The following is a 25,933-nucleotide window of genomic DNA, read 5'->3' as shown; positions in this document are numbered from 1 at the left end:
CATAACACTGCAGTTTGCGGATCATTCTATGAAGAGACCATACGGTATAGCAACAAATGTTCTGGTGAAGATTGATAAATTTGTATTCCCGGTGGATTTTGTGATACTCGAGATGCCGGAAGATGAGGAGATTCCTCTCATATTGGGAAGACCTTTCCTGGAAACGGGAAGATGCATGATAGATATTGAGGAAGGAACCATGACCCTCAAAGTTTATGATGAAAAGCTCAAAATTGATCTGAGGGATACTATGAAATTCAAGGAGGACGAAGGGGCGAGTAAAAGTATTGAAGTGTTAGATACAGTTTTTGCTCAATCTATGCAGATTACAACACCTAGGCTTCCTTTAGAGAGAGTTTTGAGTTTATCTATTGTGGAGGATACTGAAGGAATTGATGAGGAAGAATCCAAAGTGGTAGCAATGTTAAAGGAACAACCGCCTTGGGTTCGCTCCCGACCGCAACGGTGGGAGGAGCTTCGACCTAAAACATCTTCAGAATCAAAACAGGATATAAGAAAGGGGATAGAGTTGAAACAATTACCAGAACATCTCAAATATGTTTTTCTTGACAATGAGGAAAAATGTCCAGCAATCATCAATTCAGGCTTGAGAGAGACCCAAGAAGGAGAGCTAATCAAAGTCCTAAAGAAATACAAGGGTGTTATTGGGTGGGCGATGGATGATTTGAAAGGAATCAGCCCGACAATGTGTATGCACAAGATTTTGATGGAGGATGATCAGAAACCGATCGTCCAACCTCAAAGAAGATTGAATCCGACTATGAAAGAAGTTGTTCGCAAGGAGGTTGTGAAACTTTTAGATGCGGGGTTAATTTACCCAATATCTGATAGTTCGTGGGTGAGCCCAGTTCATGTGGTACCAAAGAAGGGAGGGACAACTGTGATAAAAAATGAGAAAAATGAGTTGATCCCCACCCGTACTGTTACAGGATGGAGAGTTTGCATAGACTATAGAAGACTGAACACTGCTACAAGGAAGGACCATTTTCCTTTACCTTTTATCGATCAGATGTTGGAAAGATTGGCAGGTCATGATTTCTACTATTTTCTGGATGGGTACTCAGGGTACAACCAAATTGCGGTGGCACCTGAGGATCAAGAAAAAACAGCATTCACATGCCCATACGAAATCTTTGCTTATCGAAGAATGCCATTTGGGTTATGCAACGCACCTGCAACATTTCAGAGGTGCATGACATCCATATTTTCCGATATGCTTGAAAAGCACATGGAAGTGTTTATGGATGATTTTTCGGTTTTTGGATCTTCCTTCGAAAATTGTTTGTATAATCTGTCACTTGTGCTGGAAAGGTGTCAACAAACCAATCTAATTCTGAATTCGGAAAAATGTCACTTCATGGTGAGAGAAGGGATAGTACTGGGCCATAAAATTTCCCATCAAGGGATAGAAGTTGACAAGGCAAAAGTGGAAGTGATCGCCAATCTACCTCACCCTGTGAATGAGAAAGATATACGGAGTTTCTTGGGACATGCAGGATTCTATCGTAGGTTCATCAAGGATTTCTCCAAGATCGCAAAACCTTTGACTAGCCTGCTTGTGAAGGATACTCCGTTTCTGTTTGACAAAAAGTGCAACGAAGCCTTCGAGATTCTGAAAAATAAATTGGTGTATGCTCCTATAGTGATCTCGCCTGACTGGTCTCTACCCTTTGAGATAATGTGCGATGCGAGCGATATAGCAGTAGGGGCTGTCTTGGGGCAAAGAAAAGACAAACGCCTCCACGTCATCTACTATGCTAGCCATGTGTTGAATCCAGCCCAGATGAATTATGCAACCACAGAGAAGGAGTTACTGGCTGTGGTTTATGCCTTTGACAAATTTCGGCAATACTTGTTGGGAACAAAGGTAATTGTTTATACTGACCATGCTGCGTTGAAATATCTTTTTTCTAAACAGGACTCGAAGCCAAGGTTGCTCAGATGGATATTGGTGTTTCAAGAATTTGACCTTGAAATTCGAGACAAAAAGGGGTGTGAAAACACCGTTGCTGACCATCTGTCCCGAATGTCTCCGATTGAAGAGACGGAAGAGGAACATCCCATAAAGGATGAGTTTATAGATGAAAGAATCCTCGCGGTGGTGGGTGTTCCTTGGTTTGCGGACTATGCAAACTACCTGGTAGGTGGTATAATTCCTGACGACTTTGATTATAATAAAAAGAAAAAGTTTCTTCATGATTGCAGGTTTTATTTGTGGGACGAACCATTCTTGTATAAGAAAGGGGTAGACGGACTAATTCGTCGATGTGTCCCTGAGGAAGAACAAAATGAAGTCTTAAAGGCTTGTCATGACTCAGATTATGGGGGACACTTTAGTGGAGACAGGACAGCCGCAAATGTCCTCCAATCCGGGTTGTACTGGCCCACGTTGTTTAAGGAAGCCCAAGTCGTGGTGAAGGAATGTGACAGATGCCAACAGACAGGAAATATCTCTAGAAAGAATCAGATGCCTCAAAAGGGCATGCTTGAAGTGGAATTATTTGATGTTTGAGGAATAGACTTTATGGGACCATTTCCACCCTCATTTGGGAAAAATTATATTCTGGTGGCTGTGGACTACGTCTCCAAATGGGTGGAAGCCGTAGCTCTCCCCTCTAATGACGCTAGAGCAGTGGTAAGCTTCCTTAAACAAAATATCTTCTCCAGGTTTGGTGTGCCTCGAGCACTTATCAGTGATGAAGGAACACATTTCTTGAATAAACTCATGGAGAACTTATTAAAGAAATATAATGTGAAGCACAAGATTGCCACACCATATCATCCCCAAACGAGTGGGCAAGTTGAAGTGTCTAATCGGCAAATTAAAAAGATTTTGGAAAAAACAGTCAGTGCTTCACGGAAAGATTGGGCAATCAAATTGGATGACGCGCTATGGGCGTACCGAACCGCTTTCAAAACACCAATTGGCATGTCTCCGTATCAGCTGATTTATGGTAAGGCTTGTCATCTTCCTTTGGAATTGGAGCACAAAGCCTTTTGGGCATCCAAGTTCTTAAATTGTGATCTTGCAAAAGCCGGTGAATCCCGAATTCTTCAACTTCACGAGTTAGAAGAATTTCGTAATCAGGCATATGAGAATGCAAAGATGTACAAGGAGCAAACACGGAAGTGGCATGATCAGAGAATCATCAGGAAAGATTTCTGGGAAGGACAACTGGTATTGTTGTTCAATTCGCGGCTCAAGTTGTTTCCTGGGAAATTAAAGTCCAGATGGTCCGGGCCATTTGTGGTGCATAAGGTTTTTCCACACGGAGCAATAGAGATTAAGAACCAAGACAATGGAGATATATTCAAGGTAAATGGCCAGAGGCTGAAGCCATATTACAGAGGCCAACAACCGGGTTTGATTGACCATATGCGCCTCGCCTAATGAGGTGGGCAACCGTCGAGCCATGCGACGTTAAACGAAGCGCTTCGTGGGAGGCAACCCACGTGTTTGATTGCTAACTTATTTTGCTTTTTCGTTTCTTTTTTGTATGGGTGTGAAATGTTATTGTAGGTAAGGAGAAAGGATACCATAATCATAATCACGTCGTAGTGACAGGATGCCAGACCAAAGAAGCATTTCCGAATGCAGAATATGTGAAAAACAGGGGCATCCACACGGCCACCCGTGTGCTGACACACGACCGTGTTAAGTAAAACAATGAGTTAACACGGGCGCCCGTGTGCTTACACACGGCCGTGTTAATTAAAACAGTGAGTTAACACGGGCACCCGTGTGCTGACACACGACCGTGTTAATTAAAACAGAAGATTAACACGGGGGCCCGTGTGCAGGAACACGGCCGTGTTGTTTGTAACGGGTAAAATTTTCAAATTTTTTGATTTTGGGTATTTTAAGTAATGGGCCCCACTTGCTATTATCTCTCTTCCTCACCACTCATTCTCACTTTTTCTGATTTTGGAAACCTCTCTCTCCTACTTCCTCCATTGTTAACCTAACCTCCATCAAGCTAAGCTTCAATTTTCTCCTAGCTCCACTCACTTTCACATCCACTCACCTTCACAAAAAGTGTTCCCCTCGCCGTCCTCTACACAGTGACGGTTGCAGTTTTCACTAACCTTTTCGTTGGATTTTGAGAAATTTTTGTCAGGTACATTATGCCTCCAAAGCGTGCAAGCAAGGAGAAGGAGGTAGCCACGTCTTCTCGACCAAAGCAACGGGTTAGACGCTCTACAAACAATCATGGCATTTTGTTTGACCAACCGGAGCATCAAGAGAGGTATGTCATTCTAGCCAAACGTAAGCTTATTCCGACCAGATATATGTGTGATGCCACCCTGGATGAGTTAGGTTTGAAAGAAGAGGTGCACCGCATGTTCCACAACATTGGTATGTTGGAATACATGCAATTTGAGGCACCGACCTTCGCTCGGATAACCCTTGAATTTTTTAGTACTGTTGAGTTCAAGATGCGGAGAAGGTGGACAGGATCGGAGTTGGAGTTTTATGGGCAAATTACTTTCCGCTTGTTTGATGAAGATCATGAGTTATCGGTTGCGGAACTGGGGAGTATTCTGAAACTCCCGGTATCTGGACCCAGATCCCCTCCGGACACTTTTTCTGCTGTTGATTTCTGGCAAGCTATTACAGGTAAAACTGGGTATAACCCCATCTCGGGAAAGGCTTCTGGAATTCACAACCCGTGCTTTAGGTATGCACAAAAAGGGTTAGCATACACCCTGTTCGGACGAGGTGATAGCACTGGGGTTGCGGCAAAGAGGGAATTATATTTTCTGTATTGCATGGCTCACAATGAGCGAATCAATGCAGCGGCTTTCACCGCCAATCATCTGAAACAGGTTGGCCATGCAACTACTGGGGATATTTCTGTAGGTGGTATGATCACGCAGGTTGCGGGCCACTTCGGGTATGATCAACTGCTGATGGAAGAGACTGCAGTAATGGGCAAGAATAGGATTGACATGCACACGCTAGTCAATCAACAAATGATTGCCATCAGGCCGACTCATTACGCGCTGATGATTCACAATGTGGAAGTGCTCGCACTTCCGGCACCTGGGTCCATTTGCATTGCCAATGCTGCTAATTGGTTGTACACAGGTTCAGCCCAAGCGGTAGGGGAAGATACACAGTTTGACCATGACCTTTCAGGTGAGGACATGGAAGAAGACGAGAGGCAAGCTACTCATGGTATGCCACCCCCACATGATTCGAGCCTACCGGGTGAAGGCTCCTCTTTTATGTCTCAGGATCATTGGGGTTGGATCCAGACGGAGATGGGAACTCTCCGCACCGAGTAGACCAGGCAAGGTGCGGAACTTGATAGACAGAGTGTGGAACTGTTCCGGCAAGGGACATTCATGGATGATATGCAGGCCATGATGCAACATCTGATGTTGCATTTCCCGCACGATCCTCCGCCTCCTCCTCAACAATGAGCACTGTAAGTCCCCTTCGTGTTTGAATTTAAACATTGAGGTCAATGTTTAGTTCAAGTGTGGGGGGGTTTTTCTCCTGTCATGTTTTATTTTCTTTCAATTTGTTTTGTTTTTGTTATGTTATCATTATATTAGTATGTTTGTTTGTTTTGTTTGTTTTCTGTTCTTTTGGACCTAATGTGTGTACAGGGTGATGAGAAACGGTTTGACGAGCCCAGAATCAATGGTAGTGGATGAATGACACTCCTCAAACTTAGGCTGATAAGGCACCCCGGAAGTTGATGCAACCTTGAGAAAAGAAGTCGGACACATTTTGGGGACACCGGACCAAGAAAGCGGTATGGAAAGACCAAGTCAGGAAAGAACCACATAACACGAAGAGATTTCAGAGCTTGCAAGCTAACCAACATGGTGAGATCACAAAAAGCCAAACACGAAATATCAACATGAGAGTTCAGCCAGGTATGACTTTATCACTCTGATTTTGCGTATGTCCTGTCGACACGTCACAACATGACAACACACGCTGAGGCAAGTTGTTTGTTTAGCCAGAGCCTTTCTAGCCATCCCTATATGTATGTTTCCCTTCGTAAACCCCGTTGAGCCTTAGCCATTTTATTCATTGTAAACCCCATGTTAACGTTTAAGCATTATTCATCATGAACCCCCTGTTAACTTTTAATCATCCATTTCCTTTTGTGTCATAACTCGGTATGATTGTGTGAATTGCAAGATGTGCAATAAAACTAAGTTTAGGGTGGAAATCTTGAAAGAGAAGGCAAGTGCATAAGATGAGAATACAAAAAGAAAAATAGTATTTTCTTTAAAAGAAAAAGAAAAAAAAGAAAAAAAGAAAAGAAAAACAAAAGAGAAAAATGCACTTGCCGAGACCTTAGATTCTAACAGATATAAAATGCTCGGAAAATTTGAGTAGAAAAAGAGTCAAAAGAGTCAAAAGAGTGAAATTAACCCCCAGAGTATATGTGATGCACAGAAAAAAGAAAGAAAAATCACACAACATGACTACCGAGTTCAAAACCCTTTGTTATCCAATTTTTTTTGTTTATCCCACCGTACCTAAGCCCCGTTACAACCTAAAAAGACCTCAAAAAGTGTGTGGAATCTGTTGTGGTAGTGACATTAGAATGTATTCAAAGTTAAGAGTTTGGTATTGCATACTGTGCTGTGAGTGTACACACCTAACCCTGAGAGAAATTGTGAGTGTGTGAAAAGCTTGCAGGTGAAGAGGTTTCGGATGTGGAAATATGGTAAACTGCCTGAATCGAAGAGACCTGAAACTCGATTGGAAAGGAAGAACACAAATGGTGAAAGACTAGGTTGCATTGTGAAAAACGAATTCGGGGATGACCTTTGTTTGTACTCAATACATCACTTGAGGACAAGCAATGAGACAAGTTTGGGGTTGTGATCGGTCACCATTTCCATTGAATTCCCGCCGCTAATCCGACATATTTTCATCACCTTGGTAAGATTTATGTTTGTTTTTAGTTGCATTTGAGTCAATTAGCATGTTTAGTTGGTATGGTATTGCATTGCATTCAATTATGAGTTTATGTCAAAAAGATCTCGTTTATGCTTCGTTTGGTAGTGTCATTGTTATAGGTTTAAAAGCAAGAATGGTGAAGTTCTGGACACTCTAAAGGACGAAAATATGAGAAAACAGCAGGTCAACACGGGCACCCGTGTGCCACAACACTGCCCGTGTTGTTGATCAAGCAGAGCAAAGAGGGAGCAGAAAACAGAGATCAACACGGCCACCCGTGTGCCACCACACGGCCGTGTTGATTAAAACAATGCATTAACACGGGCACCCGTGTGTAGGGACACGGCCCGTGTTGTTGCCACTGTAACTGATGCTGAAAACAATTAATGCTGAAGAACAACACGGCCACCCGTGTGCCACCACATGGCCGTGTTGATTGAACGCAGGTTGGAAAACCTAATTTTTGCTGTGTGAACCAATTCTGATCATTAAGGGTAGTTTGGACCTTTAGCTTGGAGGAGAGTCATCTGAAGCTATAAGAAGGCTTGGAAGAGAAAGAAGAAGGGACCTTTTCAGAGAGGAACGAAAGCATTGCATTGGAGAAGATAGCGAATACGACGGATTTGAAGACGGCGAGATTCAAGGGTATCAACCATTGAAGATCAAGCTCTCCTAATTCTTTGTAATGTCTAATCTTTACTTTATGAGTTCTTTAAGTACTATGAGAGGCTAAACCCCCTGATCCTAGGGGGATGGTCCTGATGTTATCGTATGCTATGAATTTGTACCAATGATTTCTTGATTACTCTGTTACGTATTTCAATTCAATTGTGTGATGTTATTATGCTTTTGTATCGGACAAATACAAATTAATCTATGACTTCCAATAATAGGATTGTAATTGGTAGGGTTTTCACACAATTGGGTTTATGAATGCATCATCTAGGACTAGTAACTTTCATAAGTCACCGTAAACCTTGATATTTTGTATGATTAAAACCAATGATTAATTGAATGGACATTTGAGTAAGAATTGGTAGTTTAATAGTTTCTTCCTTAAGGATTTAAGTAAGAACATCCTGAGGTTAGGTGATTGAATGTATCATATGTATTAAGGAAATCGGGACTGAATTCATAACCGGTTAACTCAACCACTCACCCTAGCATCTTTTATCTTAATCAATTATTTTTACTATTTTTGTGTCTACTATTATAAATTCCAAAACAACCAAACCATTATCTTTTTGTTCTGATAGAATCAAATTAAAATCAGTAATTCCTACGCAATCCTTGAGATCGATACTTGGAAATAAAACTCCTTATTACTACATCGGTAAAAATAGTACACTTGCTATTTTTCTGATCAAATCATACCGACAGACGCCAGTTCGAAAAGCTTATTGTTCCCTGTCATTGCACCCTTACAATGGTTTTCGGTGGGACAAAGAAGTAGTAGGCGAGGATGACTTTGAATGCTTAGAAGCATTTGGAATTGAACCCACAGGTTGAGGAAGTGAATTCGGTGCTGATAACTGAGTTCGCAGCACTAAAAGGATTTCGTCTTACATAATTGAAAACAAGTAACAGTTGGCCCTAGAGGCCGAAGTAGAAAACATGGCTGTCGAAGCCAGTGAAGTTTCTCATCCAGTAATTCCTGGGAAGGACTTTGACCCAATGCCACATGACATGGGTCAGAATGAAGAGCAAGGCCAGAGGCTCGATGCTATCTACGACGATGAGCCTTTGGGTTTCGAGAAGGATCCCCTAGCTACAAACATTAAAATGTTGGCTCAGGATCCACTCGAGAAAGTAGACTTGGGAGAAGGATTAATAAAAATACCAACTTACATTAGCGCCAATATCCATCCTCAACTGAAGGTCGAAGTAGTCCAACTGTTGAGAGAGTTCAAAGACTGTTTTGCATGGGACTATGATGAAATTCCTGGCTTGAGCAGAGTGATGGTCGAATTGAAGTTGCCAATCAAGCCTAGAAAGAAGTCTGTTAAGCAGAACCCAAGTTGATTTGCACCAACAATACTTTCGAAGATCAAAGAAGAAGTCGGAAGGCTCCTTCACTGCAATTTCATTCGCACAACCAGGTATGTCAAATGGTTAGATAATATTGTGCATGTTGTATAAAGAATGGTACTTTGAAGGTGTGCATAGATTTTAGAGACCTAAATACTGTAACCCCAAAGGACGAGTATTTGATGCCAGTGGCAGAAATGCTAATCGATTTCGCTGCAGGCTATGAATATTTAAGCATGCTCAATGGATATTCTGGGTATAATCAAATATTTATTGCAGAAGAGGATGTCCCAAAAACAACATTTCGATGCCCTGGAGCCTTAGGCACCTACGAATGGGTGGTGATGCCTTTTGGTTTAAAAAATGCTGGGGCAACTTACCAAAGAGCGATGAATTCGATCCTCCATGATTTTATAGAGACTTTTATGCAAATCTATATAGATGATATTGCTATTAAGTCTGTTTCATGGAAGAGTCACATAGACCATCTTCGAATATCTTTTGAAAGGATGAGAAAGCATGATATTCTATCCAATGATTGATAGATGTAATTCCTGCTTTTCCCTGGCAGTCTATCCTTGATATGTTTATCTTAACTGATGACGGGTATTCTTCCTTTTGAGTCTATCCTTGATATGTTCACTTTAACCAGTGACGAATATTCTCTTTCTTTGGTCTTCTGCCCAGTAACCGGTAGTTGTAAACCCTATTTTGGCTTTTCCCAATTGTTTATTCTGACCCAGTAACTGGTAATGAATACACCTCCTGTTGCCCTTAGTGATTCATCCTTGATATGTTTGCCCTAACCGGTAATGGATGTCCTCTCTCTCAAAACTTGTTATCCCCATACCCAGTAACCGGTAGTGGATAATACATTTCTGTTACTCCTGTGTTGAAGATTATCTCTTCCCCAGATGAGTTTGAGTGTGTATTTCCTCAGTGAAATCACCTTTTCCTGCTTGGTTCGAGTATTTCAGCTTTGTTCTGATCTACCCGTTTCCCCTGCAGATGTTCCTTTTATTCCCCGACCGAGTCATTCTACTGATTTATTTTCGTGGAATCCCTTATGTCCCCCTACAGTTTTAAGCCGTAGCCTGGCCTACGCGTATCTTCTATCCCCCAAAGTCTCTGTGTCCCTAGTGAGTTTTCCTTATGGAACGCATTATGCTTTCGCGGATTTTCAGTCTCTCCAGATTCTTTTCCTTTGTGGCAACCTTTTCCCCACAGAGATTACTTTTAACATTTCAGATCATATGCATCATGAGGTATCTTAGGGACCAAAATTCGTTTCTATTGTTGTTATTTAAGCCCATTCTATTGATTCGATGCTAAGATTTTAACCTTCATCTCCTCAGCTAGAACGTCCTTAAATAGGGGCAGCTGTAAGACCCCACTTTTGACCCTAAGATCCCTCATGCTATTCTCATCACATGCATTAGCATTGGGATCACACCTTGGCATTCTCCTTACCCCTCATTCATTGGGTTTGCAGTGGGAGAGATCACGAAGCAAATTTGATTGTATCATACTTCATTTTTCTTTACTTACTAACCAAAATACCAAAAATATGTCAATGTATAGTTTGTTGCTTTTGTAGGTAGTGTGTATGCTCACCTATGCTCTAGCAAGCTCATATCCAGGGTTTAAGACTCTCATTGCAAGGAGCTCAATCAAGAATTGGTTTAAATTGGCTCTAAGTATCATATATGGATCCCCATGATCTTCACATGTTATTTTGATCAAGGAATCATCAAAAGTTTGGAGTTGGTTTGCCTGGGAAACCCTAATTCATCTGGGTATCTTGTGTGACTTCTTCAACCAGTTTCTTCAACAATGGATCAAATATTTCAAGGGATAATTCACCTTACATCATATTATGCATATGTGATCCTCCATGAGTCCAAAAGTCAATAGAATGTTAAGCTAGCAAGTTGGTTCATGGTGGTTGACCAGAGAGAGTCAACAAGTCAAAACTGGGGTTCCCTAGACCCTATCTCTTACACTTTTTGTCATATGAAAATGATTCCAAGAGAAACGTTACTCTAAATGACATTAAAAACAACTTTCAAGTTGAGGTAAAGAGATGATTTTGCTTGGAAAGTCATTTTCTTTGTGGTAAAAGATTATAGGTCATTTTGTCTAAACCCTAGTTTGAAGGTCAACTTCCCAAGACCATAACTTGCTCAATGTTTATGAGATGAAAGCCATTCAAATTGCATGATCAAATTCAAGATGTCTAATTCAACTTTTATGTTTGGAGGAAGTGCAAATTCAACTTTAAAATGCATATGCTAAGAGGAAACATTATAGGTCATTTTGGACCAATACCATTGAACAAGTGATTTTCCTCAACTTCTAAAATGCATAACTCCTTCATGACAAATCAAAATGAGGTCACATTGCTGACCAAATTGAATAAGTTTGAAAGAGATACAACTTTGATGAAGGAACTTTTCTCATTTGAAGTCCATAGAAAAATTTATTCAAGGTGGAAGAAGTGAACATTTGACTTGGGACTTAGAAAATTTTCAAATATGTTTGATTTCCCAAAGTTCCACCTCAAAATTCATCATGATCCAAGCTTCAAATGAAAGAGTGTTCAACATGAAAGTTATTCCCCTTGGTCTCACCTTTCCAAAACATCCAAGATCATCTCATTTGGACTAAAATTGAAGGACTTGCGTATGACTTCATTATGGGAAATGTTTTGGAAAGATTGAAATTCACATGATCATTTCCATTTGCATGCTTGCACATGATGGTTTCAGCAGACTTTATACACGATTTGGAATTGGATTGCATCACTCTTGGGCCCAAATGATTGCCCATGCACCCATTCAAGGAAGTTGCTAATTTTGTCCAATTTTCAAGTGGTGCAAATATCAAACACATTGCCTATTTAAACAAGCTTAAGGCTTCAGATTCATCATCAACACCCTGCCCAAGCTTTGGTAGACCATTACAAACCCTCACTGCCATAGAATTTTTTGAGATTTCTCTTGAAATCGAGCTTGAACTTCACCATCTATTTGGAAGTTCAAACTCCAGAAATTCACTTCCATTTTCATTCCATTTGGTTTCTGCAAGCAAGAGGAGGAGAAAGCAATCAAATCCAGATCAAGCGAAATTGGATCAACTCGAAGGTGATTTTTCAGAAACTTTTCCTCTTCGATTCTCTCTCAATTATCCACTATTCTTGTCGATTTTTGGTTGTCTGAAGTCCTACCAATGTAGGCAACAAGATTGAGTTGCTTTGAGGTCAAATTCAAGAAACTCAATTCATGATCCTCAAAATTCAACACCCTGTATCTTCTCATATACTTGGAGTTAGACAAAATTGATGCCAGATTCGAGCTCCTGAGCATTTTTTCTTTAAATCCATGTCCTGCTTTTTCATTTTGGTGATGGTTGAAGGTGGACCAGTTCGGTGAGATCCACTGGAGAAGAAGACCGGAGCTCTGGCTTCGGCGATGTGTTGGAAGCATCTCAACCATATGATCCATTTAAATTGTTTTAATCCTATGCATTAGGTCTGATTACCACGCGTGATTTCTCAGTTGACTTAGGTGCATGTGGAATGCGCGCGCTGATCCATCTGATCTGCCACCTCAATTAATGAGGGAGATCAGATGGTCCACATTTTTTTTGAATTTTTGTTAATTTCTTTTATTTGCGTTATTTTCATTAATTCATATTAATTTCATTATTTGATCCAAAAAATATGGGCCTTTCACCAAAAAAATTCAAATATTTTTCTCTTTCATTTTCTGAATTAAAATTATTTTTTGGATCAATATTGATATTTTTCATGATTTAATTGTTTTTGTGTATATTTTTAATTGTTTAAAAATATTTTTGACTTTTCAAAAATAGTGAAAAAATTCCTCCAAGGTCCTTTGACCTAGTTTGACCTATGATAAATCTCTTGGCCATTTTTTTGATGTTTTGAAGAGGTTTTAGGTTTTTGATAAAACATAATTTAATTTAATGCATTTTTAATTTGTTTAATTGAAAATAAATTGTGTTGAACCATTTTTATTGACTTGTGAAGTTTGACTATGTGTTTGGGTCTTGGTCAAAGTTGATTTGACTTTTGTTGGATTAAAATCATTGGATTTAAGGGATTGATGAAATGTACATTTCATCTCCCAAAATGAATGAATGATTTTAATTTGATAAAACTCCTCCCATGAACAATTTGTGTTTGTCTCATCTCCCTTCCGTCTTCATCTTCAATCCCTTTCTATCCCATTCCTCTCATTGGCCAATGACATCTCAATATCCTAAGGCTAATTGGTTCATGAACCAATACAAGTATGGATGAGATTAGGTCCACCCTTTATTCATCTTCTTTTTGTGTGTGGTATGTTTTAGGAGTATGGTTCATTATACTATATCTCTAACATGCATTAACACCAAAATTCTATTGCCTAGGCTTAGATAGTTGTGACTTCTACATAAGTCCAATTACGATTGCTTAACATAGCATTAAATTTTAACACAAAAGGCATAGCATTCTAGTAAGTGAGATTGTAAGTCTCTCCCCTTTCATGGTATTATGTGGAAACTTGACCTTTTTTCCTTCCTTTGGAAGATGTCTTGGTTCAAGGATCCATGCTTGTGAATAGAGGGTTGAGTGTTCTCCAAAGAATGACTTAAACAATGGAAAATCAAAACTCCACTAACTTCTAATCAACTAACATTTGACTAACTTTTTAATTTCAAGTCATTTACTTTATGCACTTTAAATTCAAGCCATTTATCATTTGTCATTAGACATATCATTTAACTTGTTTATGTTCATGTCATTTTCACTTTGCTCATTTGAACCATATATTGTGATTGTGTATATTTGTTTGTGTATCTTGTTTGTGTTTGTGGTCTTAGGACCTTAAAATACTTAATAAACAACAAAAACCCCTAAAAAATGTTTGTGCGGACTGTTGGATTTGATTTGAGCTTTGGACTTAGAATTAGGCAACATTCCCTATGCAAAAGGACTTGGCCAATGCCAACATTTCTGAAACCAAATCATTGTGATGTGAGATTTCATCTGATGCAAGTATTGGGATCCACTTGAGTTCATCTGCAACATGGTCTTGATGCAAATGTTACTTTGAACCTGCGACTAATGCCTTATTCTGAGCCATTCAAGGAGTATGTCATCTGATACATGAGGAAGATTATGAAGAAGACTATGAAGTTGCTAGCTTGGATGTGGCTATCTTTATTTGATGCCTTTCTCTTCATCTTGCTTGCTTATTGATATTGCTTGATTTTAAAGTCCAAAGGAAAAGTGGGTTTCTATATGACATTTTTGTCTATTGGATTGCATCCCAGGGCTGGAGTTGTCACTCTCACTTTGGGCCGCTGCTATCTTTGCCATTTCTTCAGGAGTAGACTCTTGGATCGTAAGTGCAGAAGGCCTTTTCTTCAGGAGTTTTGCTGGAGCCTGGCTCAAAGTGTCGGTGACCTTCGGTTGCGGCTTCCTCTTCCTGGAAGTTAGGTCGAGAACCGACGACACATCCTCTTCGTTAGATTCTATTATGACGGGGATTTCTGCAGGTTTTTGGATTTTGATGGGACTTAGAGGAGGTTTTCGAGCAACCCGAGTTAAGAATTGGAATGTCAGCATCATTAAACATAACAAAAGAAAAAAGAAATGAGAAAGCAAAAGCATACCTTTGTAGGCTTGCTACCTCCCTCAGTCTTCTATTTGACTGGTCTCCTGATGGTCGGTTTCTTAGGTGGAACCCTGATGGCTAAATAAAAATAACATAAAGAAGTTAGTGTTAGCTAAGAGTAAATAGCCTAAAAAAGGGATGTGCTTCGAGGAAAACCTCCTATGTCACACCTTCATATATGTCCGATTCGATTCGGACATCTTCGATCCCTATATGAAGATGCCCTTTGAAACTGTCTAGAGTATGCTTAGTCGCAACCACCCGCTGAGCTTTTTTCTCGGGCTGTTGTCAAAGTATTTTAATGGAGTCTCCACAAATAAACCAATTTGGAAATGGAGGGGAAAAAGCCACTCCAAAGTCAACATTAGGCAGTGGAGGAAATTTTGGGGGAAACAGTTCAAGAGTCGTTTTATAACGTTTCTCATGAGGAACGTATAAAGGAATCTTTAGACTTTCTATTTTCTTTGAAAAAAATTATTTGAACGTGACAGCTGCTTCGCGGATGGTTGAACTAAGATCATCAGGCCTATAGGCAGTTTCAAAGTAGTTTTGAAAAGCTTGGATTTCTTTTATAAGCGTGTAAGTACCTTTTATGGTCTTTTCCTACACAAGAAGAAAAACTTTGTCAAAGAGTTGGATAAAGGAAAAGACATCACAAAAATCTTCAATGTAGTATATAACCCACCATCTCCCAAACTCTCGAGTGCAGAGGAAGTTAGGCTCAAAGTTAAAAGGAGTAAGTTGGGTTCTGCCAGTGTATCTGGCTATCTGCTTAAGGGCAGTAACTTCATTATGGACTGCATTGTAGAGAAGGAGGCTACCATTCTTGTCATATAGGCACTTTGGAAGAACCTGAATTAACCCAAATTATCGATCGACAAGGTTGGGTTGATAGGTGATCAAAGTAACCTGAACCTTTGAAGGATTAAGTCGAAGGGTTAGGATCCTAGGGGGTCAAGAAGGCTTCCTAAATCAGTAAAGATTATGTCTCTTAATTCTTGGATTGAGATGGGAAAGTCTTGGTAAACCATTTTGGACCGTGCTTTCTGAAGGAAAATGGGGCCATGCTCGAAGTGAAAACATGGCGTTTGGCGAACATCATTATGTAGCTTATGAAAGTCGGTTGCAGGGCTTGTCCTTCGTCACTAGGAGTCAACTGAGCCAGTCTAGTGCCTTCAACCCTTATATTTTTAATCTCCTCAACTTCTTCGTCAATGAGGCCTTTGTTCGGTAGACTAGCCTCGAAGGTGGCATTGAGCATGAGTTGCAATAGCCAAAAAGGGCCAGAAAGGAGAAGATTCCCTTTGTCGCCCAAATTCTTCAATTGAACGACTCCATCGCTCAATGACTCATAGAGACTTGCGAAGACTATCTCTCTTAGAGAAATACCATGCCCAACATGTAGTTGATTCGCCAAGGTGAGGTATTTCTTGGCAACTTGCAAGGACTTCGAGAAGAAGACAAAGTGAGACAACTACAAGGTCAAGAAAGCTATGTGCTCCACGTAGAAGACGATGTTAGTATCTTTATCATGATAATGGGAGATGTGAGTCGAATATACTGCTCGAGTGGTCGAAAAAGCTATGGTGTCCGCAACATCGATTTCAGGATCGTAGGTATGTCCAGTAGGTTTTAGCCCTGTGATAACGGCCAAGTCGAAGAGGGTTGGTATGGTCATACCACAAGGAAGGTGAAAAGTATAATGTGTACTATCCAAAAAGTACAATGAAGAAATTAACATAGAGGTGTTATACTCCAACTCTATCTTCGACAACATGATTAGGTCATAAATGTATGTGTCTTTCCAGTTCTGAGATTTAGATTTCTCTACTTTCTTTAACCAGTCTATAATCAGTGAGGTCTTTGAATGTGGGGGTGGCGTGGAAAACTCTGAATCCATTGTTCATAAACCTTAAATCTATGGTATCACTAGCCTTAGGGTTTTCAGTGGTGGTTATTCCAGTCCTAGGGTTTTTTGATTGCCCTATAGGCTTGCATTTGTGATAAGAAGGAAAAAACTCTCTAAGATTACTAGAATCAATATCTAAATCAGTTAGAGGTCTAGATAATGCATGATTCTTTCCAGAAACAGAAATGGGAATGAGTACCCGAGAAGCATAGATTCTACGTTGTTCTTCCGTTTTTGGCTCTGGGATGTACTGCTGGTTACCTACCGTTAGTGGAGCAGACAATGTAGTGAAAGGAGGAAGCTCTGAGATCTTATTGGGAGCTTTTGTCTTGGTAGATATGGTCTTGATGGTTACGCATACTTCTTTAGGAGCTTTTCTTGAAGTTGCCATTTTTGTTGGAGATTGAAAGAAAAAGTCCGGATTTCTGGATGAAGATTGTTTGAAGAGAAAAGGCTAGAGAGTTTGGGAATTCATAAAGCATAAAGTGTGAAATGGGTAAGTTTGTGGGTTTTATAGGCGTGCTTGGAAGCAAAAACGCTTCAAATCAGCATTAATGGTTGGCAAGTTAGTGGGACACGTGTCTTCCTTGGGCAGTGTGATGGAGATGTTAATTAATGTTTGAACCCATGATTTCCTAGAGTCTAAGAAACGTGATGAGTGAAAAGATTCGGTTGTAGGCTGAAAAGACGTGGTTAGGAAAAAGGTAATGATGACCCTGACGTCACCAGACAATTCGAGAAACTGAAAAGTTTTCCAACATTGGAACACTTGGCACAATGTCAGAGTTGTTAAGGCGTGGAAACAAGGTCTCAAAAAATTTATTTTTCTCTCGTATGTCGAAAATAACATTTTTTGGGGGAAATTTGTCAGCTCATAATTTCGATGCCCACTAAAGAATTACCAAAAAGGAAATCCTATGTAGAGATGTTTCAACCAGGAGGAGATGTTCGACTAGGTAGAGGTGTTTTGACTGGATAAGGGTAATAAGAGTCAGCATGCAGTTGAGACTTCAGAAATATTTCTTAAAATGGTTGAAGACGGTTTTCGATTGGGGATTCAAAAATCAAATAAAGTAGGGAACTTTGCTCTTATTTGAAACTGTTAAAGGTACATGTGGAGCATAATGGATAGTTACATCCATGCAAGGTGCCATGTGTCTCGACGTGATTGAAGGGCCGTCAGAAACGGTTATTTTGATTCAGTATAAATAAAGGGTCTTAGTGTTAAGATCAAGTGTGTATCAAAGTGTGTACAAATTTTGTAAATTTACCAAATACTTGTGTGAAGAGGAACCGTAAGTCAAAGAATGTACGTTTGTGTACACCATTGTTAGTTATTTTAAAGCAATACAAATTCATCTTTATTTTTCTTCCAAAAATACATTTCTTTACTTCTTCCAAACAGTCTCTTTTTACTTCGTTATTTTGCAGTCTTAATATTTCTTTGCTTTAAACACTTACTGTTTCCACTTGGTTATCATCATAGTCTCTTACAATTTCTCTCCTTCATTCATATTAGCCTTTTACAGTAAAGTTTTAATCACTAGTCCCATGAATACTGTCGAAGTGTTCATGATTGCTAAAATTCATTTTTAAAAACAGTTAGCACATGTCCTAGGATCAATCTGATCGATCCTGTGAGTAACCAAATTTAGAAATTTGAAAGATCAGTGGTTGTTTACTAATTTTCAAGGTAAATTACTAATTTTCAAGGTAAACAAGAGTACAACCACATATTTTCCTGTTAGTTCCAACATAATCAACTCTCAATAACTCTTCAGCAATACGTCTCAAAGCAGCCCGAGACACTGAGCCACTCAAATTACCATAAGATGGACTTATGTGTGCGTGCTCGACTTTGTAAAAACTTTTTTGAAAAGAAGCTCTAATGTTGCCCAGTTGTAACCTCAAGTTGTTATTCATAGCTTCCCAACATTTGACCACGTCACCTATACTGTTCCCCAACACCCGCTTTAACTTCCAATGAGTAGATTCAACCCTAAAAATACATATTAAAAATATCACATATAAAAAAATACATAGTATAAAATATAACACATACCGATTAGTCGTCGGGTTACCCAAATGTAGCACTCGATTAATCCATGCTCCAACAAATCTCTGTTTATGTGGAGTCAACAATGTGTCTTTCACATAATTAATAAATCCATTATAATCAACACACGCCTGTTTAAGTTGATGCAACCGTTGATCATACTCAACCTCATCACTAGCCCAAACAACTTCCATCTATACTATATCTATCGTCTTTTGCATATCATTCACCACATATTGCTTGCATTTTGCACCAATGTTTTTGTCAATGTGAAATCTACATAGCAAATTAATCGACCTGAGAAACAAAATTTTAATTGCTTTAATCAAAACAAGATCTCTATCTGTCGAAATCACTTGCGGACACAAATCTTTCTTCACAAACCATTCTTTAAGTTTCTCCAATATCCAACAAAAATTCTATGTCTGCTCAGACTCAATATATGCAAATGCGATAGCAAAAGTCAATTCGGTTGATGTCATGCCAATAATTTCAAACAAAGGTTGTCTATATTTGTTTGTCTTGTAGGTGCTATCCATAACTAATACAATAGGAAAAATATTCAACAAATTAAGTGAATCGGGATGAACCCAAAATATATTTCTCACAACTTCCGAGTCATCCTTTTTTTCTACTCCAATACACATAGCATGCATCCTCGATAAGCTTAAATAAATTTTGTATCTCACTTCTAGGACCTCTTATCTCTTTTTCTATCATACCCTTATGCTTGTATATTTGCGTAATCCGAGTGACATTCTCTGAATCTCGATCTTGCAAGGAAAACAATATGTGTCTAGGTGGTACATGTCTCTTTGTCAAATCAGCGACATGTTACTTCTCATCTGTGGTCAACCTACCAATAAAGGAATGATCTTCTAATCTATCAGGTAAACCATGCTTATGGACCCCCACATTTTACATCAGTCTTCCAACCAGACCCATCTTTCGCCGAAGTCGACCTGATTTTAAATGGGCATCCACATTTTTTGGACGCACTCTGGGTTCCACTATCAGTACCCTTGTATTTACCACTTTTATCACAACAAAATATTAATTTATTACTTCTCCCTTTCTTGCCTATTTCAGTATCTGAACGAGTGCTGATAAAGATTATTTTATTATGGATTCCAACCTCTTTAATCCATCTAATCATCTCTTCTCGTGTACCAAATATTTGAGTAGTTAAAAAAGTATAAGAAGTATCTACACATATTTGGGAAAGAATTTCATTACCTGCACAATAAAAAAAATATCAAAATTAAAAATTAAAAAAAGAATTTTAAAAAAAATCTGGAAGACTGCAAAGAAGAGTTTCAGATCATACCAATAACACACCGGAAGTCTTTGGGAAAGTCTTTTGATATATGTTACTCTGTTAACCGGAACACATATGAAAAGTGTTTCGGAACGTTCTTTTTTCAAAACTGAACCGGAACTCTTCAAGTAACTCTTATGGAATATATTATGTAGTGAATCAGATGTCTTTCACGAAGTCTTCCGGTTTGAAAAAAAACATACCGGAAGTATTTTCAAATGAGTTCTAGTACGAGGGTGAATAGTGCAATTTTCGAAAATCTCAATTGAATTATTAAAAGTGAAATGATAAATTAATTAAAATTAAACAATAATAAAATTGATATTTTAAAAAAAAAATATAGGAGGTATTGATAGAATTGCAGGTTATGAAGTAATTTTTTTTATTATTGATGTGTGATAACATAACATACCGGTTCTTTATACCATTTGGCCCTACCCGAGTACACTGCTCTCCAAAAAAAACCCTAGAATAAGTGCATTGCGTAATTCGCGTTCTTTCCATTATTACTACCCCTAGACACAATGTTTATATATACTCTCATACTTCCCTCAGTTCTCATCAGCCAGCAGTCTACCTCGGCAGCAGTGGCCGAGCTGCTCCTCTCCAAGAAGATCGTGAAACAGAGATCAAGAAATTCTAGTCACCATTCAATGATCAACAGATTATTGTAATTGTATGATTTTTCTTCAATGTTTTGCTTATGATTATCGAATTTGCTTTTACAAGGATGTGATGATAGTATTGTCGCCCCAGTCTTACTTTGCACCAAAGGTGTAACATGGTGACTGACTTCTAATCTGATCTTGCTCGTCAATTTTATTTTTCTTATCATAAAATTATTTATTTGTTACTTCTTTTATATTATTATTCAATTTTCACTATGCAACTTTGATTCATTGGTCTATGGGATATGAGGATACAATCTTTTAATGTGACATCCAGTCTTACTATGAATTTCGTACATGGTGATAGATCGACTATCTGATCCCAAAATCCAAATCTGAATCATTTGTATTTGTAACAAATTTTTTTTTTTTTAAAATTTTGTTTTTGAAATTCAAAGAGAAATGACGATATTTATCCAACGGTTCTGTTATAGATGATGAAACAAACATGCACTACCATCTGATCTCTTGCAGTTTAATTTTATATTTTTAATTTAATTATTAATGTATTTTGTGTTAATTGCCTATGGTATCTGATGTCCAGAATATAGACTTTTGTCTTGTATCTTGACATTTCGTTTTTACGGGCATATACTAAACTCTTACAGGACTTGCGACACAGGGGTTTTCGGGTTTTCTGAAATTCAAGCCTACTGTTACTAATTTCCTGTTTACATTTCCTCTATTCATCTGGATCTTATTTATATCAAGTTAGTTCAAATAGTTAATATGTCATTTGTAGTTGTGCAATCCATGATGCAAAAATTTCCAAATTATTATGATTTCTGTGATTAATTAAAGAAAAATCACCATCTTTCAGCTGAGATCGCAGTTCAAATTATTTATATTCTATCGTTTATATGTTATGTGTTTACCCAAACTGTCATTTATAATCACATATTGCTCCAAATTATGATGCTAGACTGAAACGAAGTTTGTATGTGTTTGTGTTTCTGACAGTCATGTATAATCACATATTGCTCCAAGTTATGATGCAGCTGTCCACTTATTCTTTACACCAAAATTGCTTTTTTTTCTTTTAACAAGTAGTAAATGATACCAAGGAGTGTATCATTTGTTAGTTACTCACTTTGACTCTTTCTAGATGATATTATAATGGTAATGAGAATATTATTGAGAGAAGTTAATCACTCGTATTAAAACAAGATTTCATCCTTGGATCGGACTTACCCACAACCTCATACGTTGGATGTTTGGGATGATCTAATCCTTGATAATTTCAATCCACTTCAGTTGGCTACCTTCAGTGGTCAGAGTGATCCTGAAGAGCATTTCATAATGGTTAACATGGAGGTGATTGTCTAAGAAAATGGTACATCATTCTTTCAACAACCACAGAAAAATGTTCCCACAAGTATTTTCAATGTTTGATAGGGACAGTCAAAAGCTTATTATTGTAGAAGCATTAGATTTTTTGTTTATTTTCAATGATACTGTCAAATAGAGTTACAAGTATTCTTCATTGACTGTCAGTTTCTTATTAATTTTTCAGAGTTACTCTCTTCTCTTTTAATGTTCTTGCATTGGTGATGTAAGCATTTAAGCCCACTCGAAAACACGATAAATGGAAACAAGCTGATAACACAATAAGGGTAAATTACAATTATCAAATTCTTAGCAGGTCAATGGAAACAAGCTGATAACACAATAAAGGTAAATTACAATTATCAAACTATAAGTGGTGTTGAAATTTGGCATGCTTGATATATTATGATTTAAAACACTACAAACCATGAATAACTGATAGGAAAAATATATGACGTACGTATACAAATTCATATTCCATTTGTTGGTAAATATCATGTCTACTTTAAGCATTTAGATAAGAACTTAACTATACAGTCTTGCTTTGTATGCAAATATTATAATGATACATATAAGCATAGCAGGGGAATATCTTATGTTCATCACATTTCTTTGTTCCACATTTAAATATGTTTGGTATTGTTTGATATTTATACAACTGTCACATCAAAGAAGAATAAATGCATGGTGCCTAATTTTTAACTTTATTCTTAAATTCCCTAAGAAACCAATATACCTATATTATGTTATAGAATTTATTGTTGACTTACTGTTCATTTTCTTAATAACACATTTAACATGTTAACTTTTAAAGTTATAGAATTGCTGAGATATGTAAAAATGAAATGAGTTGGCTATATAAAACTAATGCTACTTAAATCCAATTATTCTCTTTGGTATGAGAAAATATGCGGTGTACATATCTATGAAAATAAATATAGAGGCATTTTAATTATAATATTTTAACAAAATGTCAATATTATTTAAAAAGATGCTTGAAACATTTACTAATCGCTTATATATGGGCACCGGAACCAATAATTCTCTATTAGTATCTAATCTGATGTGAATTACAGACATTAAGATTTTGACATCTTAAATTACGGATCTTGTAGCTTAAATTACGGATCTTGTAGCAAGTCTCTGTAGTGTGGGTAATAGTCTCACATTAGTTGGAAATGTGGAGACTAAGTATTTATAAATGAGAGAGTCCATCCATTTATCACCTTAAGATTTTGGGTGAATATGTGGTGTATCTCTTACAAAGATGTTGCTTAAAATGAAATCCCACAATGTTCAATGCTCTATAGTAAAAAACTCCCCCAACACATGGTATCAGAGCTCCATCACAAAATATGATATAGTGAGTAAACAAGAGTGTTTGAGAGGAAAAACACTGGAGTGACTAGAAGAGGTGAAATGGCTGAATAAAGCAATTTTACTACACCAATTGTGCCTAACTTTGATGGAGACTATGATCATTGGAGTTTGATCATGGAGAATCTACTTCGATCAAAGGAGTACTAGAGTGTTATTAAATCTGGAATTAAGGAACCAAAGGAGAATGAACAGATAACTGCATAACAAAAGGCATTGGATGAAGAAAAACTCAAAGATCTGAAAGCAAAGAACTATCTAATTCAGGTCATTGACAAATCCATCTTAAAAACTATTACCCAGAAAGAAACAACAAAACAATTGTGGGAATCCATGAAAGCTAGGGACACGGGAAACACTAAGGTAGGGCGCAACTGCAAAGGCTTCGACGTACATTCAAAATCTTAGAGATGAAGACAAGTGAATCAGTGAATGATTATTTTGGAAGAGTTATGGAAACAACAAATGACATGAGTAATTACGGAGAGAATATGAACGATGTGAAAATAGTTGAGAAGATACTTAGATCTCTGATAGAAAACTTCAACTTTATTGTATGCTCAATTGAAGAGTCTAAGGACATTGATCTCATAATTGTGGATGAGCTGCAAAGTTCACTACTTGTTCATGAGCAAAAGTTAAGAGAGAAGTAGAGTGAAGAACAAGTTCTGCAAGTTGAGCATGGAACACGTTATGGACGTGGGAGAGGAAAAATCAAATTTCAAAGAGGAAGTAACAACTATGTTAGGGGATAGGGAATGTCAAAACCATTTGTAAATATGAATGCTATTATATGTTATCGGTGTGAAAAACAAGGTCATTACCAATTTGAATGTCCAAGTCTAGAAAAAGAAGCAAACTATGTCGAGTTTGACGAGGAAAATGAGTTACTCCTAATGGCTCATGCCAAAGTTCAAGATATTAAAGACAAATGGAAAAGGTGATTTTTAAATTTGAAAAATCATGTATTTATATGTGCATAACACCTATAATGAATCATGGTAAAGGTCTGAAAAATATCATGAACAACTCTCAAGTTGAAATGAAATGATTCCATGAAGTGGTGCATGAAGAGGTGTTAGTAAAGCTACTGATTTTTCAAAAACGTATAGAGGTAAATCGATTTCCTTGTGGCAACGTTTAAAAATATTTCAAAAACTTACAGTAGGAAATCGATTTCCATAAGAGGTAAATCGATTTACCCAGTTGAAAAATTTATTCTTTGCATTTGGAAATGTATAGGCTTCAGTGATAAATCGATTTCACCAAAGGTACATCGATTTACTTAGTTAAAAACATGAAAAATATAAGCTCGAGACATTTGCCATGCATAAGGAAAGGTTATGCAATGATTGTTTGAATACTTGAGCATCTAAGACTTTAGTGAAGGTAAATATTCTCATTATACCTTCTTGAAATGCAATAGCTTAAATTCTTGAATCATGATGCTTTATCTTTGAGTAACATCTTATCCTTCTTCTCACTTGGAGCTTTGTCTTCATCAAAATACATTCATCATAGAGAAGCTTGACTTCACATTCTCTCCCTTTTTTATGATGACAAACAATCCTCTTTGATGCGTTGCAATTTTCGGAAAAAAAATTCTCCCCCTAAGGTATATAACTCCCTCTTAACTTGTAAATCTCATAATCATGTTGACTTGATCATCTTGAAGGAGTATTTGTATCATTTGTATCTTAGGAAATTCACAAGCATAGAAGCATAATTCATAACACCTTTCTCCTCATTTGACATTATCAAAAAGAAGGGAAAGATGGGTGAAAGATACTATAATGACAAGAATAAAAGTGAACATGCATCATAACTTGTAACAAGAAAAAATGGTCCCATATTCATTCATAAAGTGAAAGCATAAGTAATGCAAACAAAGTTATGATACCAAGTATCTTACATCAAACATGAAATTTAAAGAGTTCAGCATGAAATTTAATTAAACATAATTAAAACAACATGCTACAAGCAACATAAAACATGATAAACACACACAAAAGGACACACTAAGGTTGGTCCATATCATTGTTGTTGTTGTTGTTGTTTTTGTAGAAGTTGTTGCCTTGGTACGAAAAATGGTGTTGAATGAGTGTATTGGAGAAGATGAATTTTTGGGTTTTAGAGCACACAAGCTGTAGATTTTCGGCTGCTAGGGTAAGGTAAGGGTTTGGAAAAAAATGCCTTTTAAATGGGAGAGAAAAGAGATGTGATTGGACCAACCACCATTAAAAAACTATGGAATAATCAATACAGAATCAAATGATTCTGTTTGTACAGCTCATTTAGGATTAGGATTAATGTAATTAATTAGCTATTATTTCCTGTTCTTTTCTTTTCTGTAATTAGAATTAGCATTCATGGGAAATTAATTCCCCTGATTCTTAGGTCAGATTTTTCTTTCAAATTCTGCCTTATGCAGTCTATAAATACAGCATATGTAATTCTCATAAAATATAAGGAAATATACAAGATATTTCTACATGGTATCAGAGCACGATCTGAACCATCCCTAACCTAGTGCCGCCAAACTATGGAGGATCCCAAATCTGATGAATCGCTCAAAGTGGAGACTGGATCATTTCCGACCAGTTCACACGAAAGGC

General features: G+C 37.7%; 1 long non-coding RNA gene and 3 other non-coding genes across 4 annotated transcripts; all 4 read left to right on the top strand.

The window, feature by feature from the left end:
• The first annotated feature begins 20,365 nt into the window (after positions 1 to 20,365).
• LOC127101363 (uncharacterized) lies at positions 20,366 to 22,149 on the top strand. Its single transcript, XR_007794623.1, has 2 exons — positions 20,366 to 20,721; positions 21,576 to 22,149. It is a non-coding gene; the product is annotated as an uncharacterized LOC127101363 (long non-coding RNA).
• On the top strand, positions 20,676 to 20,754 carry LOC127109622 (small nucleolar RNA U31b). Its single transcript, XR_007796893.1, has one exon. It is a non-coding gene; the product is annotated as a small nucleolar RNA U31b (small nucleolar RNA).
• Positions 21,011 to 21,085, top strand: LOC127109537 (small nucleolar RNA Z195/SNORD33/SNORD32 family). Its single transcript, XR_007796813.1, has one exon. It is a non-coding gene; the product is annotated as a small nucleolar RNA Z195/SNORD33/SNORD32 family (small nucleolar RNA).
• On the top strand, positions 21,361 to 21,446 carry LOC127109542 (small nucleolar RNA Z196/R39/R59 family). The gene has a single exon (XR_007796817.1). It is a non-coding gene; the product is annotated as a small nucleolar RNA Z196/R39/R59 family (small nucleolar RNA).
• Positions 22,150 to 25,933: the final 3,784 nt, after the last annotated feature.

The sequence above is a fragment of the Lathyrus oleraceus genome, chromosome 7 (assembly GCF_024323335.1).
Source record: "Lathyrus oleraceus cultivar Zhongwan6 chromosome 7, CAAS_Psat_ZW6_1.0, whole genome shotgun sequence".
Classification (NCBI taxonomy): Eukaryota; Viridiplantae; Streptophyta; class Magnoliopsida; order Fabales; family Fabaceae; genus Lathyrus; species Lathyrus oleraceus.
Note: the sequence above shows the minus strand (reverse complement) of the source record. Positions and strands in the feature narration are given on the sequence as shown.